The sequence below is a fragment of the Saccopteryx leptura genome, chromosome 3, assembly GCF_036850995.1.
Source record: "Saccopteryx leptura isolate mSacLep1 chromosome 3, mSacLep1_pri_phased_curated, whole genome shotgun sequence".
Taxonomy (NCBI): domain Eukaryota; kingdom Metazoa; phylum Chordata; class Mammalia; order Chiroptera; family Emballonuridae; genus Saccopteryx; species Saccopteryx leptura.
In genome coordinates, this window is record NC_089505.1 from 176,101,061 (window position 1) to 176,109,750 (window position 8,690).

Genomic DNA, 8,690 nt, shown 5'->3' on the forward strand with positions numbered 1-8,690 from the left:
TCCTCATGCAACTCCAGTCCTCTCTGCTCTCCCATCCCTGGAGCCCCAGGCAAGTGGCCATGAGTGAGATTTTTCTGTGCAGGCCCTTTAAGGCTGAATCTGCTACTCTGAGAGCTGTCTCCACCCCTCAGACAGAAACCTTGCTCTTTTCACCATTCAAGGCTGTCTGATTGTCTCTTCTAGTCACTGGGTCTCCAAGCTGGGGCTCAGGCCTGGGGCTGAGGCTCCCCACCTCTCAGCATCCCTCTCCCCACAGTAAGAGTCCTTCTGGGTACTTCACTATCCCTCGTCCCTGGGAGTGGGACAGCCCCCACCAAGTCTCTGCACTTCCTACCAGACTCAATGTGGCTTCTTCTGTGATCCTTGGTTAAAGTAGAGCCCTCTTTGTTTTGTACAAAGTTGGTTTATCATGATGGTTGTTCTTAAATTAAGTTGTGATCCAATTTGGTCCTAGGAGGTGGCTGTTGTAATGTCTGCCTACTCTATGGCCATCTTGGAATCTCTGGACTTTATTTTCATGTGAAAAAAAAGGCAAGGCTATACCTCTATTTTTATCTAAATCACTAGCTTATTATCATACCCTATATATTACATAATTAATTTTTTTATTCAAAGAGGACATGAGTCTTAAATATTTATTTTATATTTCACATTCGGTAACATTTACTTTTTTTTTTTTTTTTTTTTTTTTTTTTTTTTTTCATTTTTCTGAAGCTGGAAACAGGGAGAGACAGTCAGACAGACTCCCGCATGCGCCCGACCGGGATCCACCCGGCACGCCCACCAGGGGGCGACGCTCTGCCCACCAGGGGGCGATGCTCTGCCCATCCTGGGCGTCGCCATGTTGCGACCAGAGCCACTCTAGCGCCTGAGGCAGAGGCCAAGGAGCCATCCCCAGCGCTCGGGCCATCTTTGCTCCAATGGAGCCTTGGCTGCTGGAGGGGAAGAGAGAGACAGAGAGGAAAGCGAGGCGGAGGGGTGGAGAAGCAAATGGGCGCTTCTCCTGTGTGCCCTGGCCGGGAATCGAACCCTGGTCCTCCGCACTCTAGGCCGACGCTCTACCGCTGAGCCAACCGGCCAGGGCAACATTTACTTTTGATGCATGAGTTTTCACACATGTATAGAGTTGGGTAACCGTTATCACAAAAAGATACAAAACAGTTTTATTACTCCCCTCAAAGCCTCTCTCACTGACCCCTTTGTATTCAAACCCCAGCCAATCCCTAACCATGGCAACCCACCAATCTTTTCTCAATCTCTATAACATTGCCTTTTCTGGAATATCATCTAGATAGGATGACACAGTGCATCTTTGACTATGGCTTCTTTTACTTAGCACAAAGATTTCAGTTCTGTTCATTAAGTCATGTGTGTGTGTGTGTGTGTGTGTGTGTGTGTGTGTGTGTGTGTGTGTATGTGAACAGTCTGTTGTTTTTTATTGCTGATTATACCCCATTATACCTGTTTGTTTATTCATTCACTAGTTGAGGGACATGTGGGATGTTTTCTGGGTTTTGTAATTATTAGTGATGTTATAAAAGAGGCTCCAGAGAGCTCTCTCACCCTTTCTCCATGAAAGGACACAATCAAGATGGTTATCTATGTGGTACCAGACCCTGAATCTGCCAAAATCTTGATCTTGGACTTCCCAGCCTTCAGAGTTATAAGAAATTAATGTCTGTTGTTTAAGCTATCCATTCTGTGGTGCTCTGTCATAACAGCCTGAATGGACTAAGACAGTTGTTATGAACATTTACCTATGAGTTTTTGTGAGAACATACTATACATTTTAATTTCTCTTTAGTAAATACTTAGCAGTGGGATTGTTGGATCATATGGTAGGCATTTTTAAATTTCACAAGAGGCTGCCTCACTGTTTTTCAAAGTAGCTGCATCAGTTTGCATTTCTACCAGCATGTAGGAGAGCTCCTGCTGCTCTGTAGTCTCATCAGCACTTGGTAGTTTCGGGATATTTTTAACCCATTCTAGTAGTTTTGTAATGGTACCTTCATTGTGATTTTAATTTACATTTCTCACCTAAGCTAGATAGCTCAGTTAATTAGAGCATCATCCCAAAGTGCAGAGGCTGTCAGTTCAATCCCCAGTCAGAGCACATATAGGAGCAGATTAATACTCCTGTCACTGTCTCTTCCTCTCTCTCTAAAATCAGTACAGTAAACATTTTTAATCATTTAATTTACACTTCTCTAGTGGATAATAATGTTGAGCATCTTTTTTCACGTGTTTATTAAGCATTTATGTATCTTCTTTTGTGAAGTGCCTTTTTAAATTTTGTGCCAAATTTTTTATTAAGCTATTTGTTTTCATATTTTGGAGTTGCCATGGTAACTTCTTATGTACTGCATTTCATAGTTATGTGAGTCTATTTCTAGATTTTCTGTTTCAGTCCATTAATCTACCTGTCTATTCCTGGGCCAGAACCACACTGTTTTTATTACTGTAAATGTTTTATTACAGTAAGAATGTATTTCATTCATATAAGACAAGTCCTCTTTTATTATTTTTTTCAAAATATTCTGTTATTTTTAAAATTTATTGACAGATTTATTTTAGTGTAATTTTGTCTAAGTACACCCCAAATTCTGTTTAGTTGTTTACCTGAAATGATAATGAATTAAATAAAATTATTTAGGAAAATGATGATTTATAATACTGTCTTCTAATTCAAGAAAAGACACGTCTTTCCCTTTATTAAAATTTTTATTTGTGTCTTATGGGTTATAAGACACACAAAAATATCTGAATACTTATTCAGATATTTATATTTAGTCTATTTTCATATTCAGCATGCAGCAGCGTCAGGAATAAAGTCAGAAATGAAAACAGGACACGGGACACTTTGGGGTAGTGCTCTGGTTCAGTCCCAAACTGAGCAGGCTTTACGTCTGTTCTATTTTAGCCATTTGTGAAACTCACAGCATTAAATTTGAGGATTAGCAAGCAAACAGCCCCAGTTATAGTCCCTCCCTTTGTGCAGCCCATAACTCTTTATAGTGAATGAAAACTTTCAGTTCTTCTTTCACCCAAGGGAGCCCTGACCTGTGACAGATGCATTCAGAAGGAATTTACATGACCACTGTGAGTGCAGCCCCTCATCTGTAGCTACATGTTTGTGACACATTAAAAAATGCCACTTTCTGAGTTTTTAGAATAAACATAAGATCATGTGAACACTTCTTTTTTTTCTTTTGAAAACAGCTATTTAGCTTGAGGTACAAAAGAATTCTTGTGAGTAAGAATGCAGTTCATCAGCTGGCCTGCCTGAACTCTCCTTCTTAGGGATCAATTGATCAAAATGATCAGCTCCATTTACAGAGTTCTCTTCCTTGACATTAACAAGCCTAGCTTTTGCTTCATTTTCAAGAGACTGGTTTCTATAATCTACAATTTTGACAGAAGAAAATGTCCCTTGTATATTTGACATAAAATCTGTTAAACTTTTGGGCCTGGCCAGTTGGCCCAGTGGTAGAGCATTGGCCCAGCATGAGGATGTCCTGAGTTCAATTCCCAGTGAGGGCACACAGGAGAAGCGTCTATCTCCTTCTCCAACCCTCTCCATCTCTCTTCTCTCCCCCCCCCCTTGCCCCTCCTGCAGCTATGACTGGATTGGAGCAAGTTGGCCCCAGGTGCTGAGGATGGCTTCATGAGCTCTGCCTCAGGCACTAGGAAGATCTTGGTCACTGAACAAGGGGGCAGAGCATGCCCCCCTAGTGGGTTGCCAAGTGGATCCTAGTCAGGATGCATGCAGGAGTCTGTCTCTGCCTCCCCTCCTCTCACTGAATAAAAAAAAAAGTTAAACTTTTAATAATATGGCTGTTCCCACCTTCTTTGAAGAAGCTTGGTCTCCTTTATTTTGTTTCCTGGAGCTTTTCCATCCTTCAGAATTCAAGTAAACATTTTGGTCACAATATAGGCTCAGTTTCCTTACAAGAGACTCCAAATTACAATGGCTTAAATTAGAAAGAAGCTTATTTCTCTCTTACTACAAGTATGGTCTGGCATGAACATTCAGCTCTGTGAAATTGTCAGGCATCCCGGCTCCTGCCTGCCTTACTGCTCTATCATGCTTCGGGTGTGCCTCTTACTTGCATGTCCTGGTGTTATTTCACAGCAACATTCAGTCATGAGGCAGATGGTGAGGAAGGGAGGCTGTGCCCTTTCCCTTTAAAGGCATGAATCAGAGATGAAACATGTCACTTCTGTGCATATTCCTACAGATAATGTATTAATGGCTGCCAAATTGCCCCCAAACTTAGCCATTGAAAAATACAAATACGTACTATTACACAATTCCTAGGGTCAGGAATCTGCATCTGGCTTAACTGGGTTCTTGTAGTTCAAGTCCTCTCATGAAGCTGCCTCTGAGCTGTCAGCTGGGGCTGCAGTCTCATCTGAAGCTTTGACTGGCAGAAGACCCTCTTCCCAGCTCACTCACAGAGCAGTGGGCACCACTGAATACCCTGTGGGATGTTGGACCAAGGGCCCCAGTTCCTTGTTGGCTGTTGGCCAGAGGTTGCCTTCAGTTCTTTGCCACACAGGTCTCTCCAGAAGGCAGCTAACATTATGGCAGCTGGCTTCTCTCAGAGCAAATGAGTGAGAGAGCAAGAAAAAAAATTCAAGATGGAAGACACAGTTTATTTTTTATAACTTAATTTTGGAATTGAAAATTCCTTTTTATTCTAGCACAAGGCAGGGCACAGATGGGGACAACCCATTTCCCCCTGATGAGTTGCTTTTTGCTTGGAGAAGAAAGACAGAAATCATGATTATCTAAGACACAGAAAAACAACACAGCCAGGACTCAGTTATTGAATCATATCTTAGCTAAGAGAGAGAGAGGTTGGGAAATGTCACCTTTATTTTATGTCTCTATAGGCCCAACTAAAAAGTCTCTATTAGTGTGAGAAAGGAGAATGGATCTTGAGGAACAAGTAAAGTAGCAGCCTCTCCCCAGTAAGCAGTAAGAGATGTTCTACATGGCTATTCTAGGCTTTGGTCAGGATGAACAAGGTTATGCAGTAACAAAAGAACCCCCAAATCTCTGTAACTAACTGAACAAAAGTTAAGCTCTTGCAAATTCATTTCAGGCCTAGGACCCTCCTCAGACAACGGCTTTCCTGAGGGCAGTTCAGATCCTAGGTTGCTTCACATGCACTATCATCATATTGCCAGGGGAAGGGACAGGGATACTCAGTCTGAGCCTGGTGGCTCAGATTTCAGTGACCAGCGTAAGTCACATGGCCACACCTAACTTCAAGAGAGCAGGAAAGCACAATACCCCTGTGAATCTGGAAGGAGAAGAGACAAAAGAAAGGCCAGGTAACACTGTGTCTTTGATTTCTTGAGGGGCTTCAAATTGGCCATGGTGCCACAGAACAGTCCTGGAGAGGCAGAGGGGCAGTTTTGTGCCTGCTGATGGCTCCCAACCTGGGCTCCCATCCCAACCTGCCACACTGTACCTGTGGGTTCCCAGATTTCCATCAGTTCATTAACTCATAGATAGCCAAGAATAATTTTTGGTTTTAGCTCTGAGTGAACTTTCTGACAACAGGAACTCAAAGAACCACAGATAAATTACATTGTTTACGTGTCAACATAGACCACCCACTTCTTAACTACTCGGGTGCTTTCGTGACTTATTAAAAAATTTAATCAGAAAAAGTTGCACACACTGCACTCAACATAAAAAGCCCTAACAGTGGAAGCCGATGTAAACATGAAATGCCTGTCTTTTCTACCACAGCTGCTGTTTGTCAGCCTGCAACCCATAGTTTTTTCTAACTGAGAATTGTTGACTCAAGGTCTCTGGTCCCAGATTGTGCTTTCTTTCTTGTGGCATCATGAGCTTCATTCAGCATTAGCTTCCGCTCGCTCCCAAGACCAGATAGTAACTAATGAGATATTTTGGTTACTTTAATCCATTTTTTCCAGGCTATCCCAGAAAGCTACACCTTCACATTCATATTTCTACTGCTCTTTTTCCAGGCTTGACCATCTGTTCCCCTTCATCTATTTTGATGGCTTCTCCATGTGGGGAGGGTAATTCTAATTGTTGTAATTGATAAGTCTTAAAATCTCCATAGCTTGGGCCCTGGCCGGTTGGCTCAGCGGTAGAGCGTCGGCCTAGCGTGCAGAGGACCTGGGTTCAATTCCCGGCCAGGGCACACAGGAGAAGCGCCCATTTGCTTCTCCACCCCTCCGCCGCGCTTTCCTCTCTGTCTCTCTCTTCCCCTCCAGCAGCCAAGGCTCCATTGGAGCAAAGATGGCCCGGGCGCTGGGGATGGCTCTGTGGCCTCTGCCTCAGGCACTAGAGTGGCTCTGGTTGCAACATGGCGATGCCCAGGATGGGCAGAGCATCGCCCCCTGGTGGGCAGAGCGTCGCCCCATGGTGGGCGTGCCGGTGGATCCCGGTCGGGCGCATGCGGGTGTCTGTCTGACTGTCTCTCCCTGTTTCCAGCTTCAGAAAAATGAAAAAAAAAAATCTCCATAGCTTTACATAATGCCAATTTATTTCTTTTTTTTTTTTTTTAAATCTCAAATAGATATTCCTGATTGATGCCAATAGCAGACTGCCATCCACAGAGGTGTTTGGAGACCAGGCTAATAAATGATTCACAACAATGTTTCCAAGCTTGCCTTAGGCTCCCACATCCCACCAAGCAAAGATAAGAAGAAAGAAAGCCGAGTAAGCACTCTGATTCATTTGCTAGGGCTGCCACAACTAAGTGGGGGGGGGGGGGGGGGGAGGCGGCTGCAGGAAAGGTTGGTTCTTTGTGAACCTTCTCTGCTTGGCTTGTAGATAGTTATCTTCTCCTTGCATCTTCACACAATCTTAGGAAAGATTGTGTGTGTCCTGATTTCCCTTTCTTATAAGGACACCAGTTAGTACATTGGTTAGGGGCTACTCTCATTACCTTATTAACCTTAATTACATATCTAAAGATTCTATCTCCAAATACAGTCACATTCTGAGATGCTGGGCATCAGAACTTCAACATTTGAATTTTGTGGGGTACACAGTCCAACCTATAATACATTCTCAATAGCATTAGACTAAGAAGTGGTCTTGGTTAAAGTCACTGCCCAAAGCCAATTACACAGCACCACCTAGATTCCAGGGCAGCTGGGAAGTGTGCCCTGTGCCTGGCGGCAGTTTCCCAGCAACCTCCACTATGGCATGGAAAGTGTGAGTCGTGGGTGGAGAGCTAGCCACATCTGCCACAGCAGGAATGCTTTCTTTAAGTCTCTTTATCTTAATAGCCCCTACTATCATATTCAGGTTGTCCAGTATAGGGAATTAAAACCCTCAGAACATACTCATCACATGTTAAAGTAAGACAGACCACTGCATACATTTCTTTTGTCATGTGATGAAGACCAGACACAGGTTTCCAGTTGTTTGCATTTCATGCTTAATGCAGAATAGACTTAAAAATTTCATTACACAGACCATTAGTCACTTAGTGGACATGTTGGTTATTGAGATTAACTGTCAGAAATCACAGTACTTGGGTTCAGTAACCCTTGTTTTACTTAATAATGTCCCCAAAGCACAAGAGTGATGCTGGCAATTAGGATATGCCAAAAAGAAGCCATAAAGTACTTCCTTTAAGTGAAAAGATGTGTATGTATAGGAAAAAACATAGTAGATATAAGGTTTGGTACTGTCCACAGTTTCAGGCATCCATAGAGATCTTGGAACGCATACCCAGCAAACAAGGGGTAAGTATTGTATAAAATTCATTTGTAATATGCTTTTCTGACTAAATATAATATATTTGACTTAATATATAACTACCCATTTGAAAGATCAAGTTTCTTTATTTAATGTCTTTTTGTATATCGGTAGATTAGATAGATAGATACATAGATACATAGATGCATAGATAGATACATAGATAGACGATAGATAATTTTGTATGAACGAAATCTTAACATGTATATCAAGTTTTGTTGTTGGTAAAGCCTTCTTTCTCCTTTCTGCTTGTCCCTTCACCTGTCTTTTCTTTGTGGCTCCCACTGCAGGTGACAACCTGGCATATGTTCTTTAGTAATTCATCCATGCTTATGTACCCACCTATATCTACAAACTGTCCTACATAAATATATATAAAGGCTTTTCATTGTTTCTCTTATAGGTAGGATTGTAGTATTCACACTTCTCCAAGTCTTACTTTTTTCACCTAAACACTTCCCGTGGAAATCCCTCCAGTTGAATTGGCAGAGTAATCATTGGTTCTTTTTAGTGGATGCATAATAATCTATAGTGTGGATGTGTCAAAATTTTTTGAAGCGTTCCTCTCCTGATGGGTATATTTTTGCCAAAGAGAACAATGTTACTATATTGTCTTTTGGAAGTTAATTATTGGGAGTTATACAACATATACTAGAGATTGCACCTTGCTATCTGAACATTTCCTTTACTCCAGGGTTTTCGCATTCTACCTAAGATTCCCTCAGATGCTGCAATGTTGTGCTCTCTTGGACTCTTAACACTCCAACCATCTGTGTTATATCCCAAACTGTCACTGCTTTCCTTACTCTATCCTTTATTTTAATTTTTTGAACATACTATTTTTTTAGCTTTACTGAGGTATAATTAACAAATAAAATTGTAGATGTTTAAAGTGTGCATTGTGATGATTAGAAATACATGCACAGTATAAAAT

At 41.9% G+C, this 8,690-nt stretch overlaps 1 non-coding gene across 1 annotated transcript; it reads right to left on the minus strand.

The window, feature by feature from the left end:
- Nucleotides 1-1,008: 1,008 nt before the first annotated feature.
- TRNAS-AGA (transfer RNA serine (anticodon AGA)) lies at nucleotides 1,009-1,084 on the minus strand. The gene has a single exon. It is a non-coding gene; the product is annotated as a tRNA-Ser (tRNA).
- Between the last annotated feature and the right edge of the window lie 7,606 nt (nucleotides 1,085-8,690).